The 25,961-nt window shown below is 38.9% G+C and overlaps 1 protein-coding gene across 5 annotated transcripts in view; it reads right to left on the bottom strand.

Moving 5' to 3' along the window:
• The window catches only part of PPARA (peroxisome proliferator activated receptor alpha), a 42,481-nt gene extending 27,349 nt beyond the window's left edge, over positions 1–15,132 (bottom strand). For 2 of the 5 annotated variants that reach the window (XM_084301500.1, XM_084301499.1), the window contains exons 1-3: positions 15,082–15,132; positions 11,741–11,864; positions 2,742–2,854 (exon numbers count right to left, since the gene is read on the bottom strand). The gene's annotated coding sequence lies outside the window, so the exon portion shown is untranslated. The remainder of the gene's footprint in view (positions 1–2,741; positions 2,855–11,740; positions 11,865–15,081) is intronic. The other 3 variants (XM_084301503.1, XM_084301502.1, XM_084301501.1) reach the window with 2 other exon arrangements.
• Positions 15,133–25,961: the final 10,829 nt, after the last annotated feature.

The following is a 25,961-nucleotide window of genomic DNA, read 5'->3' as shown; positions in this document are numbered from 1 at the left end:
CTTCAATCCCTGTTGGCATCTCCCTGTAGCTTCTTTCCAACATTTAGTGACAGAGTACAGAAGCTACTTCATGGGTCCTGCCTCTCTGAAGTGGAATCTCATTTCCTAGAATATACTAGAGAAGGATAAATGTCTGAACAGGGCAATTCATCCCCCTTTCAAAAGCAACATTTCTGCTTTAAAACCATTTAGCAGCTTTCTATAACTTCATGTTTATATATTATTTCCTCAGATTTTTTAAATTATGTAACACATTCATTTTATATAAAGTAGTTGTAACAATTTTTTGGTTTTGTCAAGATTGCTGTTCAAGAAGTGACTAGTAACAGAACAGCAACAGCACTGTCCAGGAGGTAAACAAACTATTTCTTCCAAATTGAATTCCTTCTCACAGGACAGAAACAATTACTAAGGGCAAAGAAAAAATACAAAGCAGGAATTAATTTTCAGCAAACAGGCATCTCACCTCACTTACACATCTGAGTAATGCAGAACTCAATGGACTTTCCAGACTGTGACTGGTCTTTGAGACCACAATGACAATTACAAAGCAGGATTTTTCAACCAGATCACTTCTCCAATCCAGTTCACTGCAAAGCCTTACAAATATTTTTGCTGGCTCAACACGGGGAACAGAAAAAGCAGTTGGGGAGAGGGATAGATGTGCTGCACAGCCAACAAATGTATTTGTGGATGTGCAGACTGAATCCTCTCGGAAGAATCCAGTGACTGTATCAATAGTCTAGGCTTCTAAATTAGGCTTTTGCATTGCCTGAAGTAAAGCAGCCCTGCCACTTCAGTGGCTGTTGAGAGCATAAAATTGCTCTATAAATCAGGCAGCCTCTGTATTGGACTAAGCAGTATCATCTTTTGATATGGCCACAGGACTTCCCTATAGGCTGGGAAGCTCTTGCACCTCCCAGTTATTCATCATTCTTCCAACAGTAAAAATCTCTTAGAAATCCAGTAAATGGAAGATACAGGCATTTACTCTCAGCTGAAACAACAACACTCCTGAAGAAAAAAAAAAAAAAAAAAAAAAAAAAAAGAATAGTTCCAATGCTAGAAACTCTGAAAGATGTAATGTAGCTCAAAGAACAGATAAAACAACACCTTATCAAATGGCTTCCTAGTGGGAAATTTTAAATTCAGCAAGCCCCTCCAGAACAAGGGAAATAGGAACTCAGTTGAGAACACTTTACTTTTACATATGACATCTACATTGCCCAAATATTAGACCAGGAAATACATTTCATCTGAATTTTGTATTTGATCCACAACATTAGCCTAGTCAACCTCTAGCAGACACATCTTGACTTAATGTACAGAAATACCACAGCTCCAAGTTATCAGTATGATGAGAACTGAAGCCTGTCTTTAAATTAGCCACTGCTAACCCAACTGGAACCAGATTTGACTTTGTCAGCTACAGGACATAAAGGTTTTGCAACCTTGTCTTCAGGCACCAGACACAAGACTTACAGGTCTATCACCTCAAGTTTACATTTATCTGAAGCCATACTTGCTTTTTTCCGCATAAATGGACATCAGATATATCAAATATGATAGTACTCAAATTTGCACCAAGGTCCTTCTGATAAAACAAAAGTCCATTTTTCTTAGTTCATTTCTTTAAAGAATGGAGATGGCATTGCTTGAACTGACACAAAGCTCAAACAGATTTACATCTGTATTTCTATACGGAATACCAATATGACATTCACAGATTTTGCTTTGTTTTTTCCTCCTCTAAATGAGAATTTTCATATCCAAAAGGTGAATACCTCACTCATTTCTGTAACTGAAAGATACATATAGAAATAGAAAGATCAGACTTTACTTTTCATCTCTAGTGAAGGCTAAGCAGAAACTTGTATCAGAAGTAGCTATATGCCAAAGTAAAGCATTTAAATCTCTCTTTTAAGTCTATGTCTGCTGAATCCTTTAAATTCTTCTAAGACTTGACTAGTCAGGAATTCAGTACAAGCCAACAAACTACAGAATATTATATTAGGACTATTGGTAAGCAAGACTGTGAACCTTCACTTTACTATTTTCTTCAAAAAGTGCTTCGATGGGGTCTTTGCTTTAGTTTTTAATTACAGTACAATCCAGTCTGATCTATAGATTATTCCTGACTCTAAAACAGGTAAGTACCAGCAAAGTCATAAGGGAGAAAAATCTTTGTGGAAAAATCTTTTGTTTTCCTTTGACTTTTGCTGTTGGGATGCACAGAAATCCTGAAAAAATGGCAATTTGTGATTTTTTGCCTTTCTCCATTAATCCTGGTTCTGGTTCAACTTTTACATAAAATAACGAGCACTGACACGTAGTTGAGAATTGACTACATGCTTAAAATTATAGAATAGGCATACTATAATTAATATGACATTAAAAAAAAACAGCCTAGACAACAGTATGTGGGAAGTTCATTCAATTTACCATGAAAGTAATTATTCAGATTGGAATTAATAACATCACATATTTTTAAGGCATCAATACAGACCTAAGTATATTTTATTAATACAAGAATCAAAAAAAACAATAGGAATGTGCTTCAAGAAACCCACTGCAACATCTTAGTAATCATTATGTTACAGAGGACATGGCATTCTCTGATACATGCTCTCTTTCAAGTCCCCACAACTACTTCTTACAGCTCATCACAGTTTCTAATAAAACCCCCAATTCACTGTTATACATGTACATGTATATACATCTATGCTTGCAGCACACTCTACCTTTTTTTCTTTTCCTCTCTCCAGACAATCACCGGCTTTGCTCTTTATTCAATGCTGTTTCAGTGTCCATGGCTCTTCAGGTCCCTGTTATATTCTACTCAAATTATTCCATACTTGAACGAGATTCAAATGATTATACATGTTAATCATAGCAGTCATAGCAATTTGCGCTTCAAGCTTTAACAGATTCTAAATCATTCATTGACAGCATCTTGTAGGCAATGCAGCTAAAATAATTTAATGTTTTGCACAAACGTGCTTTTTGTGTTTGCTGAACACTTACATGTGAAGACCGTGACTCCTGAGAACCAAAGATCCGATGCATCATTTAAGAGGCCATTTTTTGTACATGTACATTAAAATCTAGGATTAGATTTATGATTGATATCTGAACCAATGCAAGGTCACATTCAGACAAACATGACATTTATGTATTTGCTATTTGATCCAAGACCAAGGTCACGTTCATACAAACGTGTCATCTGAGTACTTACTATATTTTTATTACCACGTTAATGAACTCAAAGTTCTTTTACTTTCCCCATCTGTCCCCAAACTCCTTATTCATTTTTGGAAGTCATCTGGCTTTTTAAGTTTTCCGTTACTGTCCAAACATCTGACAAGCAAACTACCTAAGCCAGTATGTTGAATCAATTAACAGCTAGGAACACCTGGACTTTCCAAGTCAGTGTGCTCAAACTGAGGATAAACCTACTTGCCTAGTATGTGCAAAATTAAGAGAAGTTAAAAAAAAAAAAAAAAAAAAAAAAAAAAAAAAGAAAAAGTCTTACGAACCGCATGAACATATTAGACGTCATAAAACCATTACCAATGCTCTTTTCTAAAAATAGTATGTAAAAGGAAGTTTTAGTGGTTAAGTTAAAGTTGGTTCCTATGTGTACAGCATTTACAAACTGCCTACACATCTGTCTTAACATGCTGCTCACTGAGAAACATCATTGAGACTAAATTGAAATGTTGCAATTGTTCCCTTACATGTGTGAGTAATGCATCTCAGATTATGCAAAGTGACTTCTCAACAATTTTCTAACCATGCCCTGCCATTCCACAGAGATTTCCTTTGTTGAAGGATAAAGATATCTGAGGGTAAAAGGCAAATACAAATTGCATTTTAATGTGGTGACTAAATGATTATCTCCAATATAATCAAATTTTGAGTAAATAAAATAAGTCTATTACTAAGTTTCCTGCAGAGTATGTTTTTACTACATATGGTAAAAATAAACTTCAGAGGGTGAAACATTAAAGACATCTGTGCAAATAAAATTGTCCATTAAAATTAAATCTGATACATATAGAAGAAGTGCCAGGCAGGTTTTTTGGTCATTTTCCATTAAACATATTGATGATGCTGTTACATAAACCTTTAACTCAGAAACTTTACTTGTTCCTTTGCTAGATTAAAAAATAAAAATAAAAAAATTAAAAAACACTGTCCTATTCAAAAGGACATCATAACTTTTACAAGCAAAGATGTCTAGCAGCTCTTACTAACAAATGTGAGACTTTAGACTGACTATATTTATTTAGATAAAGAAATAAAAAAATCAGTTGCCATTAACTTATGGAATCAAGCAAAGACTTAGATGATTTAGTGAGAAGCAATTTCTAAAACTCCAATAACATTGCAACAATCTTTAGGGTTCACGTATATGCACGGATGTCTTAAAATGTGTCCTTATTAACTAGGATAAAAGAATCGCATTTGTTTTATCTCCTCAGACCCTTATATGTGGTAGCAATTGGTATATATTGTCAATAATTTCTTCCTGACAGGACTGGTAATAACATACTCTTAAAACTATGAATTCTTGGTGTCTTGTAAATAGAAATACCTGCCGTCAGTATAAATTCGTAGTAAAACGAAGGCTGAGAAATAGTTAACTTATCATTTGTTTTGTGAGCATACTTATTATTCCTGTACGATTTAATCCTTGTTTATTCTTCAACAAAGCAAAGCAATGTTCCTACAACTTCAACTGAACACAAACACTAGGCTTCAAATTCTGCAACACAATCTACAATACTTTAAGGATACCAAGTAGTTTTGTTACCTCATAAAGACATTTTTGAAGTTGTATATAACTGAGTTTAAGCAACGTGATAAAAACATGACAGCATTATGTTGTGACAGTAACTAAATGTGGAAGGTAGAATTCATATTGGTATTCACTACTAGTAACATTAAAACACTGGAAAAGGGGTAACTGCTGTTAGAAGAAATAAAACACTTCAATTTCTATCGATTTGCTTCCCAAGACATAACATTTTCATACCATTGTAACCCCACGTCATCCTATCGTGACTCCCTGATCTTTCCCTTCTTCACAATACTTCCCTCTCCCCACGCAATGTCCCTGAACTGACTGGGCAAACAGTGAGCACACGCTGTAAGCTGGCTCAGAGCTGCATGTTGCAACCAGTGCTCCTGTGCTGATTGGCAATTAACTGGCCAAATAGAACAGAGAATTGTTGAATTCTTATTGCGTCATTTCCTCAGCTGGGTCAATAATGTGTTTTCCCTCCTTCTGTCCAGTTACAACTCCCCAAAAAATTATGCGACTCCAATACCTTTGCAACCACCACTCCTCTGTCAAATTTGGCAAGACTTGTAGGTTCAAAGTTAATGGAAGAGGAAGGCAGACCATACTGCATATACCTGACTTTTTGAAGTAGTAAGACTAAAAGAGTTAAGAAAGTAATTCTGAAGACAGTTATCAGCACAGCAGTTTATGAGCATAACTCTTCTTTTGCACTTACTAAGGTTTGTAGAATACACAAAATGGATGCCTGAAGCTATGTTAGTACTTGAAGTATTCTAGTTTTCCACGATCCCTCACTTTGACTCCTAATTGCTTACTTTATTAAGAAAAAGACAATTGGCTGTCCTTGAAATAGTGGTTAAATATTCACTTTGGCTGTGGACTTCTGACCTGTAGGCAAAAATAGTAGTTCTTACAGAGATTCTAACGGCAACATCTTTCCTGAATAAAGAAAAGAGCTGTTGTCTTGGAACAATACTTTTTAATCAAGGGAGAAAGATGGATTCAATTAAAATTACCCAATGCAAACAGGTGAAAGATGGTTTGGATTTTCTAGGATGTTGGTTTAAGATCATTCCTTTTATCACTGAGATTATGCAAAGCTTCACTTGAATCTTCACAGCCCTTCAACCACAACCTGGGACATGCAATCCCCCTTATTTAGGAGCACCTAGTCAGATAAAACTTCTCTACCTGGTGAATTCCCAAATTTTGCAATTCTGATTTCATTGCACAAGCCCCATCCTCAACAATCAAAACAAAAAAACCCACAACTTTGCATCTGTATGTGTAACTACAGTAGCTCTCCTACTTAGGACCATCATTCCTTTACAAGGTACATGAAGCCCTTCAGTTTCCTCTTTTCATCTACTGCTTAAACTTCCATCTAGGGTTGTCTCCTTACTTTGGCCTGGGACAAAAGCAAAGTTATTTTGATATCTAATGCTGCAACTTCTGATTCAGAGATCAGCAACAAGAAAAATCTTTTTTACCTCAAGTATACATCCTTTTCAGTTTCCAGCACTCTCCCCATCCCCAAATCTCAGGTTTCAGTTTTTGGCTTTACCCCAGCATGCTCAGCTTCAATAGTCTTTCAGCTGTCTTATCCTTCTCTTTCATAAGCTCTATCATCCCACCCTCAAATCACCTCCTTCATTCCCTCGGGTCCTCTAGTCTTCCATCTCAGCTCCTCTAGTATCTGCACAGCTGCACTCTTCTCACCATCTGCAACCCCTTGCGTGATTCATCATCAAATGTAACAGACCATGATTATTCACTATTTGAAAAGCTACAGTGGAATTTACATCTGTTTCTGGAAGAGATTCAAGAAGCCTGAATTCGCCTTCTTAGTGGAGAAGAACACCACTGTGTATTTTCTGTGGTTTTATTTCCACTGATAAACTTCATTCCCTGCCCAGACATACTAGCAAAGTATATTTGATAACCTAAATTCAGCTTAGTAAGATTTACATCCAATAAAAGAGACTGACCTTCAGAAAAGATATTACAGATTAAGGCCCTTTCTTCTGGAAATTAATTGAGTAATCCCAAGGAGCTAGCTTTTGTACGCTTCTACCAGTAGACTAATGCCTTCTATAAACAGCACCTGGAATTGCTTGGTTTACTTATTCTTCAGCGTATTACAATTTTGCTCATTCCTTCAGAGTATTTTTTACACGCTCCCATTGCTCAGTGATTACATTTAAATAATAAAAAACCCTACTAAAAATAAACTAAGTTTGATTTAATGGCGTGCCACAACTCAGAGTACCCAGAGTGGAATGTGAATCAAATTTTTTTTTTTTTTTTTGACAACAACAAAAAAGAGTGAAAGAAGTCTTCAGTTTTGTTCCAATAATTTACAAATTCCTACCATAAGAAGCTTTTCTGCATGACAAATATATCACCCAGAAACAAAGTTTCCATTGAATTAACATTGTGGACTGAAGTCCTAGCAACAGGTATGAATGCAATGAATCTACATCTTTTGGCAAATGGACATCAAGTACTTGTGCTTCCAAGCTACTGACATGTCAGAGGATATACTTGGTTCACATGACTTCACAGTTCTAAATCAGGTCACTTGCTACAGTATAGAGATCACAAGCTCACACTCCTGCATGATCAAAAACATCAAAATATAACCAATTATTTTCCTGACATCTAAGTTCTCTGCTCATCCTTCACATGATGTAAAGGGTATCTACTTACTGGTTTAACAGCACCATATTAACAATAGTATCACCACTGCTGCCTGCCTGCTACTCCACCTCACTTCCCCACTTTTTTTTTTTTTTTTTTTTGAAAAAACCAAGGAAGAAACTGAATTACAGCAAGGTGGGAAAAAAAAAAAAAAAAAAAGAAAAAAAAAAAGACAGAAACAACCAACAGACCAACGAAACAGTCAGGACAAGAAATTTTGTTTACAGAATCCCACATATACTTTCATATATTAGTTTGAATTTAATTTGTAAGACATTTTAGCTGACAGAATAGAACTTTGAGAAAGCAGTTACAAGGGGGACAGCACTCACAGCCCTCTGCAGAGCCACACAGAAGTTTCGGGTTGCAAAATAAAGTTGCATTAAGGGTACAGCCAGCTTAAGTAACTAATAGCTCCATGACATCAAAAGGATATCCCTGCCGTAGCTCTGACATTGTCAGTCTTGTGCCTTTACTCTCCCCTCTTCATTTCCAGCCACGTAACTCCAGCCTACCTTTGGGCTGGCTCCCACACTGTCTGACCTCTCTGGCCACATCTATAAGAGTAAATAAACCAGGGTCAGAGCTCAGGCTTGAGCCATACATGTTAGCATTCTCTCTGACACCATTTGGGCCCACAGCAGCTTGGCATTCTCCCAACCAAACGCCCAGGCCTGGTTAAGGAAACAGCTATCTGTTCTGGGAAGAAGGCTGTTAGGTGTGTGCGGTATTGCCACTTCGCTCTGGGTCCAGAGAACAATCCCCAGCATATTTTATTACCTAGTATAGACACAGCCTCAGTGAAAAAATCTGGCTCATTAAACTGGTAGAAACATAATGCAGGAAAAATGTAAATAGGTTGAGATAGCTGAACGGACTCACTGAAGGGCAGCAGAAAGGAAGGAAGGTTGGCATCCACGTGGCTGGCAGCAAAGGAAAGAAGCATGAAGAGAGAGCATGTCTGATCTTTAACAACAGTTGCTGGATCAGATCAGGCAGTGATGTGCAACCACACCTCTCACTACAAGCTTCGTATTTGCAGGGCTGTCAGCAACAACACAGCGAGGGGACAGCTGATTCTGCTTTTTTCATACCCACATATCAGGTAGAAGAGAAATAAAATGACTGATAGCTGCAAACTAAACTCTTCTATCTTCTTCAAGGATAATCACTATTGAACTTCAACAGAATTTATAATCTTGAGAAAATGCAATTCCCTGTAACAGTTAGAATTATGGCAGCTCAGTACACTGAAAATCAGGTGCCCAAAACATACATTTAAAAGCTGAGAATTTGGCAGCTGCTTGAAAACATTGGCCTGTTTATGTACAGCCACATCTCTATGGAAGCACAGTACACAAAAAGTACAGCTGCTGCTTTTTTTCAAAAGCAGTATTCTGAGCTGCAAACTATTCTTGTCCCTTACCTATATGTTTTCTAAAGCTGCTACCTGACTTGTTTCTAGTCAGTCTGGCCTGTGTAACTCCACACAGCAGTCTTTTGTTCCACAGTGGATAAGAATAATAATAAATAAAATATTAAAAAATATTTTCAGAGGTAATAAACAGTTCAAAATTCTTACATGCTCTTCTCTGTGGGCAGCTACGTGCAATACGAGTACACACACTGCACCATTTTTAAGTTTCAGGTATATACAGCTTAACAGTATAACTACACTTTATGCCACTGAGCAAAATTTTCAATAACCACCATGTCAGAAACTACCACAGACAGAATGTTCTCCCGTTTACATCGCTCTTTTCTAGTGAAACTGCATTCATACAGCATCTTCCATTTAAAACAAATTTGCCTGGGAAAACCCAGTAATACAGCAAACATACTCCAAACTGGATGTTTACCTACTGGCTAAGAAAAAGATTTGAAAAGTCACATTTAACCATTTCCAACTTTGCCGACTAAACATCACTGTCCGGTATTCTGTGCATACCTATGCTGGTTATTTTTTCCATTTTTTTTGTAGGACTACTAACATTCATCATGAATATAATTCTAGCCTCTATGAGAAACATTTTTAAGCTGGCAATGTGTAGCTCCTGTTGTCTTCCCCTGAAAACTGCCCACAAGCCCACAATATTCACTATGACCCGTGCACTGCAACACATAAGAGTGGGTGGATTTGTGGACTGCTGTAATGGAGCATTCCTTGGCCCCATTGCAAAGAATGCCAGCAAGCACTGCCTGGCAATAAAAACAGGAGTCTTTAAACCAGCCCTTCTTGACAAAACTCTCATCTTCTCCCTCTTTCCACCCTCAAATCTAAGTTGTTTCATACTATATTTTTCAATTTAACTACTCCAGGGAATATTTTCCATACATGTTGAATAAATACACGAGGATGCTATGTTATCTTTTATATGAGCCTGCACTATGACTCTGATGTCATGTACTTAATAACATTCTTGCTGAAGCAGCAACACTAACAGGCAAATAGGAAGCATCAACAGTAATTGAAGTCTTCACTTTCAAAGAGATTTTGCTAATAGACAAAAGTTCTTACCATGTGAACACTCTCATTATAGTTTAAATTCAACAGTTTCTTCTGTGAATTGCTGTATCAGTAATTTCTAGTAAATAATTAAAATGAAACAGGCATGTACAGTCTTATTTATGTAACAAAACCAAAACTGCAATACAAGTCTACATGCAGATATTAGAAATTTTTCAGACAGTAGAGCTGTGCTGGATGTGTAGATATAACCATTAAGACAGTAAGACCTGCATCAAAACCTTGACAGAATAGTTTGATTCTTTTTTTTTTTTTTTTGGTTAAATCTAAATAACATTAGGACAGACTGTGATAACGTTTTTCCATGCAAAATACATCATACTCCAAGCTACTCACAACAGTAAATGCTCTCAGCTCCAGGATTTCATACATATTTGGATGAACAACAATTTACCCAGCCAGCAATTTAGTTGCACACTGAACATCAGCTCTGGTTTCCTTTTACCTACTTACCAACAAACTGGACTACTGAAATCTGAAAACAGTGGACTAACTTGCTTTCACATGCATGTCAGCTGGCTGGAACCAAATGCCAAAAAAACCTTACAACTTCAGTAGCTGCTAAGTGCCAAGTAGCAACACTGAGTTGCTACTCAGGGCAGATGCATCTTTAACCATGTTTCTTTCACCATTTGGGAACTTTAAGTGAATATTTTTTTTAGTTTATAAATACATAAATAAATAAAACCATATGATTGTATATCAACATTTCTAGAGAGGGATAGGTAATTTTCCAAATGCTTGCAAATATTTTTCATATTGTTAGTGTTTCCATATGTATCATTGAACTTGAACTAAAACAATAAATTTAATGAATGTAATACTGCAACAAACTATCCTGTTTGCTTGTTCTCATCTTTCAATCTGCAATGTACAAAAATAAATAAATCATGCTTACAGCACTTTAAAACACAGCAAGCAACCACATAAACCAGTGACGTAACAACTTAAGCCTGTATCAGGATTAGAATTACCAGTGAATTGTATTTTACAATTTGTATTAATCTGTGCAAAAGAAGCCCTTTGCTGGACACAGAAATTATACTTCCTAGATATTTAAAAGACACATGCAATGCACTTATAAATAAATACTGTTTCATAAGCAGAAACCATTAGAACTGGTATGAGGAAGCAGAATCACATTTGGCAATATCTCAATGCAACATACAATCTGGTCACACAACAATCTGCTAAATATCTATTTAGTGTTTTCAAAACATGCCAGATATTATGCTTTTAAGAGAGAGATTTTAGTTTCTAACAATCACTTTTATTTTGAGCATAGAGATGATTTAGAGCTTTATCTTACAGGATAACTACTTTTTCACTCAGTGTCTATTCAGCATTTTACAGACCTGGTCCTGTGAGATGCTGAACACTCTTAAACACTTTTAAAAACTTATAAAATATTAAGAATTCATCTAATTAAGAATTCTACTGGGTAGCGCCTATACACAACTTCCTTCTATGTAAAAGTCCAACACAGCAACAGACGCTACAACATAAGGAAATATTACTTACACTGTTCTCCTGATTGTGCCACCTTTCGTTTGTCAACTATTTGTTTGTACATCTTGCTCAGATTTCTTTCTTGTCAGTTGGCTACACATTAATCACTCTTTACAGAAACTGTACTGCTGAATTTTTTCTTCTCTAGTTGTACAAAAATATTGCCAAGGTAATTCTCAGTCCATGTATTTACTCACCACTTCACGCAGCATCTTGCAAGGTTGAAACAGAAGCCATTTTCCATACGTTACCCTTCCATTTCACGTGCACATTGGCGATAACAAGGGTCTCTTCATTAATAAAAAAGTGCCAACATTCTTTCTTTAAAATAAAAAAAAAAAAAAGTCAACAAGATTTCCCATAGCTTACTAATCTAACTTTATACTGATATCATATAATGTACTGCTTTTTTGTATTCACGTCTCTTCAGAAAAAACAACACTGTCACTTCACTTGAGCTAAACCTGTTTTGTTTCGTTTTTTTAAATGGCTGAGGTTGTAAATACAACACTTAGTTTTACAGAAGGACTACACTGACATTCAGCTAACTAGGCTCCGTGACTGGTACATGCCAATATCATTCCAAGCTTTTTTCTTCATGCTAAAAATAAAATAAAATAATAAAATAAAATAAAACAAAACAAAATAAAAATCCCTCAGTTAAGACCACCTCAGTCAAAGCCCTGTGGTATTTTAATTATCTGTTATAAAACAAAATACTTTTACTCCTAAGAAGCGTTCTCACAGAAGTCTAAGTCTTTATGCAGACAGACTGTTATGGATCCTGAGGTACACACATATGTCCCACAAGATGTCTTTGGGGTGTGGTTGGTACTTGAAAGGCCAATTGCAAAGGGAGAGATTTTATTGTTACATACTTTACAAGGCCCATATTGAAAAAAAAAAAAAAAAAAAGAAAAAAGAAAAAAAAAGTCACATACATAGCTATATAAAAATAAATACTGTTTTGATTAAGTTGACTCCCCTGTCCACTCAACTCAAAAAAAAACAAAACAAATTTAGGGAGATTTTGCAAGAGCAGACAGATTAAATTAAAAATGTTAAAATTCATGAATGCTGTAAGAACATGTTCATATTTATAATAGATATAAATTCAACGTTGTTTATTTTCCCAGACAAGTAAGGCATTCTCTTCCTCGTCTCATAATAAATATTCCAGTTGCAAGAGAGACAACTAGGAACTGAAATCACAGCATGTAAGCCAAGGCAACGTAAACAAGAAAAAAGCCCTGTTTGCAATTTTGAAGAAAGCACTTCTTCTAAAAGCCGAGAATTAAAAAAAACAACAACAACAAAAAAAAAACACACAATCCTTTGTCCTCCTTGATCACTTCAGGTAAACAGTGAACACTGTAATCCAATTTCTAGAACAAGATGAATATCCTAGGCCACTTATCCTACTGTGCTGTAGGACACTATCTTCTCTAATGCTTTTGTAACACTGAACACAAAATATTAAAAACATAATGACACAAAAATCTCAACAGAAGTGCAACCCCTATTCTTTGCTTTAGATTTCATAATTTCCTGTGAGAGGACTATTTTGAATGGCATGAACAGAAAATGAAGACATTAAAAAAGCAACAACAACAAAACTGAACTGCAAAAGAGAAAAAGGCTTTCAAGATGTACAAGATTATCACAGGCAAGCAAGACTCTCTATGCCGCGTGAATGTACAGGATGAGAGTCAATACAAGGCATCAGCAGATTGATAAGAACTTTTTTTTGGACTATGTCAAGTGCTCCTTCCAAACATGGGAAAAGCAAGAGAGCATGCTGGCCACGCAGTTGTACAAACCTCTGATAAGGTCTGGGCACACACTCATCCTTCTGAAACAATACCTTGCACTACTTAAAATCCAACAAGTTGCCACGAAAGGTAACTGAGAGCCAAGGGCTGCTGGATGGACAGCTAATGCCAACTAACAAAGGTTATGATACTGGTTTAGCTTAGCGTAGGCTTGTGACCACATCACATGAAGCACCGCTGCCGTCAGTTTCAGCATGAGACCAGGTATACTCAGTGTTAGGGCAGCACTTCAGAGCTTTTAAGTGAAACGCTTTTCAGTTTTGCTACCTGCAAAGACCACGTGAATCACAACCCTACAATCTGTGTTCAATGCTATTAGGGAAGTCAGTGCACGTTCTGTAACACAAGCACAGTTTGATTAAACCTTTCTGTCCCAGCAAAACTTATGCAACGTCTTTATTTGTGAAGTACTACTAAGGCATCCAATGCCACTGTAGTGCCAAACATTGTTAGTCCAGATAATCCTGGCTGACGATGCCTGTACTCATATGGCTTTTATCTGAGAGCTTAGGAGCAGCTACTCATGCCAGTGAGACTGTGCTAATCTTAATATGAATACACAAGGCGAGACCTTGTAACACTTCTTTCCATTTCTGTTTGAACGTTATCTTTTCCACCTGCCTTTCAGACGGCAAGTGGACAGCCTGGGAGGGACCATCAGGAAACACAATTTGCTTGTCAAACCAACAATAGTCGATACAGGGGGAGCTGCCACAGACCCACTCCTTGCTCCACAGGTATCCTGCTCTGATCATGAAAAAAGCACACCTTGACCAGCCAAGCCACGGCAACCTCCAAGTACAAATCCTCCATCTGGTTCCCAAACAGGACAGGCAATTCAAATGGGCCACATCAAGGCGACAGGACAGCACCAAGCTGGCACCTTGTGTGCCAGGACATCACCTCCTATCTCTCTATTCCCTGAGTCCCAGCACCCTGATGCCTCCCTGAAGTTTCCAGAATTGGTTTTTGGTCTAGAAACACAAGCCTCAAACACCAGGGATGCCCCCGCTTGCCCTTGGACCCCCAGGATACAGCCCAGCAGCAGAACATGGCAGTAACATGAAGTAAAACCAAACTAAACCAAACCCAACCAATTCAAACCCAACCCATCCACAAAATCACTGTGTCCCAGAATGGCTGGGGTTGGAAGGGACCTCTGGAGATCACTCACTTCAACCCCCCACTGAGCAGGATCACCTGGAGCACACTGTTCAGGATGGCATCCAGGTGAGTTTTGAATGTCTCCAGAGAAGGTGACTGCACAGCCTCCTTGGGCAGCCTGTGCCCGTGCTCTATCACCCTCACTGTGAAGAAGTGTCCCCTCATCTCCACACTAAACCAATCCAAACTAAACCAAACTGATCAAACCAACCCAAGCCAACTCCCCCCAAAACAAGCCAAAATAAACCAAACCAACCCAAATCCCCCCCCCCCCAAAAAAAAAAACAACAAATTGAACCAAACCAACCCAAACTAAACCAAACACACCATCCCAAACTAAAGCAAACCAACCCAACCAACCCAAACTATCCCAAACTAACCCAAACCATCCCAACCCATCCCAAACTAATCCAACACAAGTTAAACCAACCCCATCGAACTGAACCAAGCCAACTTAAACCCGACCAACCCAAACTAGCCCAACTCAGACCAGCCCAATCCCACCCTCCGGCCCCGGCCGGGCGCCCCCCGCCGCCCCGTACCGTGCTCAGGCCCTGCCCGCAGCCGCCCGTGGAGGCGCTGCCACCGCCCGCGGCCGCCGGGCGCCCATGGGCGCGGGGGGCGGGGCCCGGCCGCGATGGCGGCGCCTCCCAACGGCCGCTGCCCGTGGGGGGGGCGGGGGGCTGAGGGCGGGGGGGCGGCGGCGCCGCGTCCTGAGGCCGAACAGCGGCGGCGGCGGCGGGGTGACAGGTACCGGAAGTGAGGTCGCGGCACACACCTCCCGCCGCGGGCGCGCGCCATTGGCTGGGCGCGGGGAGGGGAGAGCGGCGCGGGCGGGCGCAGCGCGGGCGGCTTGGTGTGCCCCCCCCCCGGCTCCCGGCGGCCGTGTGGGGGCCAGGGAGGGCGAGGAGGGCCCCCAGGGGCTTGGTGTGCTGGGAATTAATCCCAGGCAGCACTTGGTACACACACACACACCCCTTGAATAAAAGCCCAAGGAAAGCTGTGTGAAGGCCTTTGATTTCTTGACTCTCGTAAATCCTCAAAAGGTAGCACAAGCCGCAAGCGCTGTGGTTTGGCTTATCCCCCTTCTGCTTGTTCACTGCTCCATGCATACCGTGTTTCTCGATTATCCTCGTAATTGTTGTGGTTATCGCTACAGAAAAAATAATCACTAGATTACTTTTTAAATAGTAAACTACATTTTTATTTTCATGTTTCACTCATTACTGGCTATAGTAGCTAAAGACAGGGATGTCAGGAGGAGAGAACACAGCCTGTTTCATGCATTTACAACAGGAAGTTCATTTACTTGTATCGCACATGCACACGGCTTCTGCTTATTTTTACTGCATAGAATCACACTTTATGATAGCTCAGAAAACAGAAATGGGACCAGAATGGAAGGAAAGAGCTCTGCACTGAAGACACCCTACTGCAGCAAACACCATGGATCATTAAGGTTGGAAGAGACATCCGAGATTATCTGGGCCATCTTCGGTTCTGTACATTTCTTAGCCGCTAGGTTAAGCACTTGGACCTGGATGCTGGAGCATTCACTACAGAAACAGCAATGAAAAGAGGGTGGAAAACACCCAGAAGGCATGTCTCAGTGAAAAGTAGCAAAAGGCACTATTAACAGCAGAAAACTGAAGCTAAGGAATGCTGACACATTTATAGTAAGTTAAGGCTTCTTCAAAGTGGTTTTGGTCACAGCCTGACTTCACAACCAGTCGTGCTGCTCCAAGTTCCATCCTAAACCAGGCCAACACCCAATGCTGCAAGAATCAGCCGGTTTAGAAAGTTAATTCCTAATTTTAACACCTACATATTTCCTCACAGTGTGTGTGTAAGAGAGCTCAGCTGATAACGAGGATCAGGGACTATAAAAGATCTTATCCGAGCAGATGAGCTTTGTATTGTATGCTTTTGTTTCTGTTTGTTCTCCCTGTCCCTACCTTCCCTCCTCCCCCCAATATATCCAAACATAATGAGTTTCTGTACAATTACAAATACATATTGTTTAGATTGGGTACTTGATCAGCTCTTAAAAACAGAACTCTTTCCCCTCTTGTTGTGTTAAGGAAGCTGTGGAGAGTGAGGACACTAAGTGTCTACAGTGAACTAGCTTTAGGTGGTCTATCCACATGCATGCGACTACTACTGGTCTTGGAGATGACAAGCACTACGGTGAAATTCTCAGAAAGAAAGAAAGAAATCTTCATCTTGTACTGGGTCACACATAATGTGATCCCCAATTCAGTAAAACCATGAAAATATTTATTGAAATTTAAAATGATCTGTGGGCCGTTTCCTGTTGACAAACTACAGGTTCCCCACCGCATGCTTACTGACAATCAAGATCACAGCAGCCTCCATCTGCAGCACAGTCAGTGAAGAGGACCACAATATCCAAGACATGGAGGAGAACTCTACTCAGCCCTACACTGGAAATGTTTTCCTTTCAATAGGTTGTGTATGTTTTGTCCATGTAAGTGGCTGGTGTTGCAGACCGTATCTGCAGTAAAGAAGGAAAATGTATCCCACATTTCAAGTATTATCCAGGAGACCAGATTGATTCCTTTGGTGCTGAAAGTGATTTTTGTGTGTACCTTGCATAAATCTGTATCGCAGTTTGAATCTTAATAACATACTAAATGTTGTAAACACCCATTAGCTACTTAAATGTGCAAGCTTTTAGAAATCTGAAATTAGATTATTTACCAGGCTTTTAGATGGAATAAGCTTTAATTACTGTTATATTCTATTAATATGCAATAACCATATTGGTGTTGCCGAACAGATTGACAGTTGTGAAACAAGCAGTCAGACTTGTGCAGTAGCTGATTTTCCATCTTTTCAGCATCCAGCTGGTTTTGTCAGAGGTCACACACAGCATTTCTGTAATAAAATGTTTTCATTTGTAAAACAAAAATGCCTGTTTGGTTGTTAAACAACAGGCAGGAAGTTTTGTAACAGCTATGTGGAAGGAGATGAGCAGATTCAGCCAGATTGTGGATCAGAATTTTGGGAAACGGACGAGAACAGCAAAAGCTCGTTGTGCCTTTACCACCTCCTCCAGCTCCCAGTGACATGCAGGAAGTGGGCTGCCCCTGCGCTCAAATATTTGCTGTGGTTTCTCTTGCTGATCCAGTGATAGGAATTTTAACAGACAATGTGCCTCAGTTTTGCTGTGTCATCACGAAAGGCTTTCCTAACAAGGTCAGGATAAGAAGTAAAATGGGGGCTTCCCATTTAGGTATTTATCTGAACAGAAAAACAGCATATCCGGCGTTTCATAAGGTGGAATAGCACATACGTGGTTCAGTTTCTCTTTATGTGACTACCAAAGTTTTACTGAACTACTGTTTATTCGATTGAAATTATTTTAATATTACTGAATTATTAAAGTAAGTGGCCAGGCTCTCACAAGAGCAAGCTTCATGAACAGAAGTCCCTACCAAGTATATAAAAACTTTTGAGTGTAATTTAAGACTTTCTATGCATATTTTTGTTCAGGCTGAATCCTGCCCCTTTGTGATTGGTCGGAATAGCTCAAAGACAAAAGTCCCAAGTGATAATGAATGGAAGATGATGCCGTGATTTCTTTCAGTTAAATACATAGCTTATATGCATATATGGTAGGGAGATTACTGTTAAAAGAGCAGTTCTCTCTCCAAATCAACCCACTTAAACAAGCAAAGGAGCTGTTGAAACAGAGGAGAGCTGTGACATGCCCATCCTGATCTTTTTTTTGCTGAAGCCCTGTCCCAGCATAGCAGTTGTTTTACTGAAAGGTCTGTGCTGCTGGGTTTTGTTGCTGTTTTAGAGCACGCTGGTTGGTTTTAGATGCAGGTCTCTGGGCTGGATTAGAACAAAGTTCTATGTCAGGTAAATTAACAGGTTTAAGATAAATCATCTCAGGCTCACGTGCCTCATTTTAATTTGACAGGTTCTGAAGAGAACCAGGGTACAGGTTACAGGTTTACACAAGTCTAATTTTCCACAAAACTCTCTATATATTGGATTATTTTTAGCCTAAACCAAGGCTTAATTTTTCAACAAAATAAGGGATTAAAGTTTTTATTTATATTTAATTTTCATTATGGATGTTTACCATGACATATCATCAATGTAAAGTGTGGACCCAGCCATTCAAATCATCTCTATCCATATTTGAAAGTGACTTTACCATTACCTCTTATTTGCTGGTGAAATATTTCATTATTTGTCAGAGTCTCAAGATCAGACATTCCAGATGTCAGTACATCTCTTCTGATGAGAAAATTGTGGAATTACGTTTGTTTGTTTTGTTATTTTTTGTTTGTTTGTTTTTTAACATGATAGTTCTCCCATCATTATAACTGTAACCATTTCATTTCTCCATTTTAATGAAAAAAAGTTGTTTTTTTTGAAGAAAAGCTGTTAGTGGTACGCAAGCACCTCTCTTACAGTAACAAAGGATGCACACATTAAGGGTAAATGGAAAGAGAGGAGATGAACAGCCCCCGCCATGGTCTTCCTGACTTGACCCATCACTTGACCCATCTGCAGGGGAACCGTAGGGGAAAGTATCAGCTTGAAAACAGTGTATGGGAAAAAACAATTACTCCTAACCCTCAACTGTTATGTTATTCAGCTTCTGAAATGCACCCTACAATGTCATCTGAATCCCTTCTTCGTCCAGTGTAAGACTCCTTTTCTATGCATTTCGGTTTCACTAAGCAGATTGAATACTATTTGAAGGTTTCCTATTTCAAAGACAGTGTTTCTTTTCCTCTCCAGGCTTCTCACTCCTTACAGCTTTTGCTCTGTTCTTTCAGTGAAGTCTTTGCTGCCTCTTTTTCTCCAGTCTCTGTTTCACATTCAGTGTTTTATCTATCATGCCGTGATTCTCTTCTTGGGTGACATCTTTAAAATCTCTGTCATCACCACCATAACTGTGCTTCATATCTTATTCATTACTTGATTGTTGCAACACCTTTTTTTGGCCTCCATTCTTCCCACTCTCCAGTCAAAGCTATTCTTTACTGTCCCTCTCAAGCCTCTTCAGCATTTGCACCAGCTCTGTACCTCTTTCTAATGGCTGCATCCAATTCTCAACCCTTCTTTCCCATAAGACCATGTGCACTGCCTGCTGTCCCTTAATAATCATGCTAAAATCTACACTTTTCCCGAAGAGCAAGACAAAACACAGAAGCAAAAAAGAATGCATGGTGGAATTTGCTTCTCAATACAATTACTACCAAGTTATACATAGTTTTCTTTAGAAAGTATACTGCATTCATTTATATACCTCTGCAGCATGTGCGTATGCCTAGATTAGCGTACACCCCAAGTGGTAAATTCTCCCAGCATACTTCAGTCAATACTTATTTATTCTCGTCTGGCTTTAGTTGTAGCCTTAATCTAAGGTTCAATAGTTTCTATGCCTTTGCTCATGTATTATGCAGAGTTCAGGAAGTGAATGTAAATGTCATGCTTCCCATGATCTCAGCTCTTTGCAAGTAATTCAGTCCAGACACAGAAATTAGAACTGAACTTGGAAGTTATGTTTGCCTCCATACTAACCACATACACTTCATTCTTCATGCACCAAAGGTATAAATACATGTATTTAGCAAGCAGATGCTGTGATTTTAAAAGCTGTGTTATTGCCAGAGCACCTAAGGAGACTCAGCGTGAATCATGTGCACTTATGTTTGTTTAGGTGCAAAGTCCAGTGACTTGGCTTAAGCTCCTTTTGAAGGTGAGTTTAAAGCTAAGCTCCCAGATTTTTTTATTTTGTTTTTTAACTGAGGCAATTAAAGTACAGGTTGCATGCTGCTTTGAGATTGGCAGCACGTGGCAAGCAGGTTGAAAACACACCAGGCATTACTAGGACTTTTTATCCACTGCAGTGCATTTTCCAGAGCCCATCTAAACCACACTTTTACACAGCTCCAAGATCCTTAATGCAAGGGGTTTCTCTTCCTAGTCATTTTAAGTGTATCGTATCAAGTAAAAAATTTGAGTTGGGTGCTAGGGTGTGTGAAATCTGAGACTTACTCAAAGCAATTAGCTGAGTAACTATTCATCTTAAATTGTTTTCCTACCATGTTTTCAGGCCATGACTAACTCCCACTGTGCTACACCCATCTTTTCCAGCATTCATGACTGATATTTCGAGCATATGCTAGAAGAACACTTTATGAAGAACAAACATATATTTCATTTTGGGACCCTTTGCTCAATTATTACATGCCTACTAGGTAGATTTTTAAGCAAAAGAAGCATACATGCAGTTGGGCTGATGCTTTTCAGGTGCCACTTCTTGCTTCACACTTCACAATTATTACATGCCTACTAGGTAGATTTTTAAGCAAAAGAAGCATACATGCAGTTGGGCTGATGCTTTTCAGGTGCCACTTCTTGCTTCACGCTTCAGTTGTTCACGTCCTCATTCAGATATTTCTCACCATTCTTTAAATTAGTCAGCTCTGTCATGTGAATATCATAATTAATTACCAAATACATTTTGAAAGCAAGACAGTACTTCAAAAATTGCTTAAAATGTTTGACAAAATAATTTGCAAACATTCAGGGCAGGCTCATCTGAGGCCAGCGGCAGAAAGACCATAGTTTTCTGATATTGTGGCCTACCTTTTCTTATCCTCATGCAATGCTGCATCACCCTTCCATTTTCCCACCACCAGCTCTTTGCAGGGCCATGCTGTGAACCAGATCAGGAGGCCTGGTCAGCTGAAAAATAATTTTTAAAAGCTGCAGGAAATAGGAATCATTTCCTGACCTAATTCCTGGCACATCCCCCATGTACCGGAGAGGTGTCATGCTGCAATGAAGGAATGCTGACTGATTCCTTCAATCTGTGGTACCTCTGAAACCTGCCTGGCCCCAAACCATGGTCAGGCCTGACCAGAGAAACAGAGGAGAAGACAGCAGCAGGTGAGCTGAGGAATCGGGAAAGAGAGAGAAGAGCTTGTTTTGTTAGAAGGTGTCTACAGGGAATCCTGAAAAAGAAGGTGATTCTCAAATGGATGAAGAACAAAACCAGTAGATGTCTAGAACCAGCACATGGGGTTGCCCTCTTTACTTGGATGTGAAGAATGAAAACAGCAGCAGGAGCTGTGATGTTCAAAACTCTCTGAATTTAGAAACCTGGAGAGGAACTATTTCAGCAACACCAAAGCATCCACTGCTAACACTGTATTTATCTAAACTGTAATGAACAACTTTAAATAAGAAGAGCTTATGGAGCTGTGTTTAGCTGGAAGATCTGTGTGGGAGAGGGGTGGATACCTTTGGACTTTGTTAATAATTAAGTGGAGGAGTGTGCTAAAGCCTATGGAATGGATAGTATGGCAGTAAAAATACCATGACTCACTGAAGTCTGAGGTTAACAAACAGACAGAAGTAAACAGTATTGCACATGACAGATCCTTGTGCAGCTAGACCTGTCTCTCTTTAGTGAAACTGTGTCTGAAACACTTCCTTTGCTTCTGGAAACCTTGTGGAAATAATCTGATACTGAACCTGAGAGAAATAAAACCTGTTGCATTCAGAGTTGGATCCAAATCTAGTGCAGGTTTTTTTTTGTTTGTTTGATCATTTGTTTTTTGGTAATAATCCCTAAGGTAATATCTTGCCTGTTAAAGAAAAAATACACAAAGAAACCTCATTTTCTCAGATCACTTAGCTCCAAATGCAGTGAGTGCCAGGATAAAAATCTGGATATATAGTTTAAAAAAGGCAACAGCAAAGCATTCTGTGTGTTGCAGGCCTTTCTAATCTGCTTTTCTGTATATTAGTGTCACCAGATATTCAGTTTTTCACTGAATTGTTTTAGGGGTCCTCTCCTATTTTTTTTTAATTGTTATTAATTCTTTCCTATATTAATATAATTTTCTCCCTTTCACCTTCTGTTCATGCCTTGAGGTAACACTCAGTCTGCTGCTACATTTTATAGGAACTGGCAGACCAAATTCATCCTGTTAGTATGCAAAGGAACAAATATTCAGAAGATGTTCTCCTATCAGCTACTTGCTGGTCACGGAGTTTATATGCAGTTTTTATTTGGGTTCCATATTTTGACAGCCATAGCTGGAGACCCCAGAGGTTCCCAAGCCACTGGGAAGCAGCAAGAATGGGACATGAAAAACTAGTAAGTGCCATTCTACAAGAAACTAAGTACAAGAAGCAGAATACAAGAGCATTTAATTAGAGACTTTGCATACATTTCACATCTTTTTAAATCATGCTACCCAATTGCAGTTTCTTTGATTACCTAATCCATCTGCATGTATGCCTGCAAATATTTGCTAAAGAACTCAAAATATTTGCTGTTTATCCTGGGGAGCAGTACTACAAATATTTGTTTAATGTCCTGACTAGGATTTTCAAATGTATCAGCTCTCTCAATATATCTTTAATTTATTTCCAATTAATCTAGAAAGAAAAAAAAATCTATCTTCTGTATTCCTACCCTGTATGTCTCTTTTCGAAATGTTTACATTCTAGGAGTTTACCCATTGAAGATATGCAAAAGAAAATGTGCCCTGTCAGTCTCACACATGTCAACAGGTCTGTCATCTTTAAAAAAAAAGCCTTTAATGCAATATACCAGTGTACTTGCAGTGAGCTCCCTGCACCACTGAGAAAATGGAGTGAAGACGAGGCACTGTTATGTTATCATAGGGTAAATGAGGCTAAGATTAACCAAGGGTGTGAGTGTGCTGACTTCACCTAATTGCCTGGCAGTGCTGTCTCTCCACTTAAGATTTTACAGTTAGATTAGCTATTACATATTACTGTGCTCTAAGACAAGTGCTTTGGTGTAAATAAAAACAAGAACCTTATTTTTTTTTTTTGATCCAAGAAAACTCTCATTTCAACACAGAGTTAAAATTCATCTTTTTCTTTTAAAGGGCCATGCCATAGCTTAATTTTAAGAGGGGAAACTGAGTCACAAAATCACAGAACAGCCAAGGTGGGACGGGACCTCTGGAGGTCATCTGGCCCAGTCTCCTGCAGGGCCACCTCGAGCAGACTGCCCAGGACTCTGTCCAGGCAGATTTTTAATTATCTCCAATGAGGGAGGCCCCAAAACAATTCCTCAAACCAAGGTGTCTCAGGCTTCATAACTGTACTTCATTGGTATTAGGGCACCAGAGCAATCCTTTGGAATAATGCCAATGTTGCCACTCAGCATTACTGAAAATAGAAAATCCCATTCCCTCCTCTTACTCTTCCTTCAGGCCTATAGCCCTGCCATTTACCTTCTTTGGGCTTTGGTGTTTTTCAGCCCCCTTAGTGAATCAAAATTTGCTTCACTATACTGGCAAAAAGTAGTTTTCTGTAGGTTAGTGGGTTGGGCTGACTCATCCAGGAGGCAACTAACAACAGAGCAGGCCCACAGAAGAGGAGAGGTCCTCAGGACCAGGGAAGAGGAAGCAAGATGCTCCCTGTCACAGCTGTAAGACATTACATCAGTTCAGATGTTTGTTAAACCACACCTTGGAGGAAGGTGGCAAAGGCCACTCACTGGGGATGTTTAAAAGTAGATCAAGGAGTGGTTGAAATCACTGTTGGGTGGCTTGGTTTCTGATACAACCAAGATCAGTTTTATTCCTCTTTTCTTCCCCCTTGTCTCCAAACCCATTCACTGGGGCAGAACCCCCTTAGCAAACACACAGTGTCCTTTCCTGTCCTCTTTAGATGCCCTTTTAAAAGCCCTATTTCTTTTGTAATTTTTGTTTTCTTTTTTATTAGTGTTTTCCATTGACTACCATTTACATAATTATACCAAAGTTCTTGCTCCTGTTAGCCTAAGCAACCATACCAGTTTTGGGGGGCAAAAATGTTACACTTAACCAAGTTTTGTAGCGTGTCATCTGTCTATCTTTAGTTTTGCCGAAGCAAAAGAGTTCAAGACACCTTAATAGCTTCCATTTGCACCTAGCTGGAGAAAAGACAATGATCTGAATTGGTTGTTATCCCATGATCAGTCCCCTGAACCATATACAGGAAAATTTATGTCATCAAGTAATAAAGCTGAACTATACGTTTAAAAAATGTCTGAGTCAAGCACTGGAATCAAAGTATCCTTAATCCAAAAGCAATTAAATTCTGATTAAAAATAAAAGATTAATACAACAGTGAATTTTAAAAATCTGTGCAGTTCCTCAAGGAACAGTTGGAACAACCAACCTCTTTTCATTATTCTTTTTTCTGTTTCTACCTCTTATGTTCACTTTTTTTTATTATTATTTTTTTTCACTCCAGAAATAGAAACTTTACAGCTGGTATATACATTACACTAATGATGCTTTGATTTAAAAATATACCTACAGATGTTAAATTAATCTAGACAGATTTTATTTACCTTTGAGACCTAACTACAGTGTTTTCTTTTGGAAGGCATTCACATTTTTTTTTTGGCTCTGTGGTTCATGAAAGTCTGTCTGTCTCTGCATAAATTATGGTTGATTTCATGTTTTTCTCAGACATCCGCTCATGTCCATATGTTTGAAAAATGTATATTATCTACCTGAGGATGTACTTCAACATCTATTTTTAATTTAGTTGCTAATCTGGTGGCTCTGCTTTTTTCTTCTGTAAAAAAACAGTAATGTCAAATGGGCCCAAGCCTATCAATTCTATTCTCTAAACAGCCTCCAGTTATAGCTACTCCATGGTGAAAGGACAAAACATACATTAAAAGAGAAGTTTGATAATACATATGTATGAAAATCCACCCTGAATGTTTGCTGTGTCTGTTTGCAGCTCTCTGGACACGTGTGGCTGGACTCTATACAGCTCCAATGTGAAACACCAGGCTGTACCCAGAGCAGCCTGTACCGGATACCAGGTTTCTGATAAGCTCCTGGATACCAAAGATTATTGGACAAATATGTTTCATACAGCAGTGTACTATATTATATTGTTTTTTTCATTCCTGGTCACAAGTCATCATAGGGCTAGAAAAAAATTGATAATTCAATTCCAAGGCTTTGTGGTGCTTCAGCAAAATTAAAACTTACTTTTAAAATATTCATGTACCTTAACAACAACAACAAAATGCTCTTTTTTTTTTTTTTTTTTTCTTTTTCTTCTCATTGGATTACTCACTCAGAGCAATGGGCTAAATACACTGAGCTGTTCTTTGGGGGATTGTGAGGATCAAGCCTCAGTTCTTGGCAGGCAAGTAATTCATGCCATGCATGCTGCAACCCACCATTGTTATTTTTTATTCACAGCAGGAGAGCAGAATGCTCTACAGCAAGTAAAGGGATATCTCCTCCCCTAGGAGCTTATGCTATAGCAGGAGATAACACCCAGGAGGAGTGGGGGAACATGAGGGTCAAATTAAAGGTCATGATGAAAGCTTGACATGGCATGTATATTTGGCTAATACTGCTTTGAACTT

This window comes from Netta rufina (assembly GCF_964035555.1).
Source record: "Netta rufina genome assembly, chromosome: 1".
Classification (NCBI taxonomy): Eukaryota; Metazoa; Chordata; class Aves; order Anseriformes; family Anatidae; genus Netta; species Netta rufina.
Note: the sequence above shows the minus strand (reverse complement) of the source record. Positions and strands in the feature narration are given on the sequence as shown.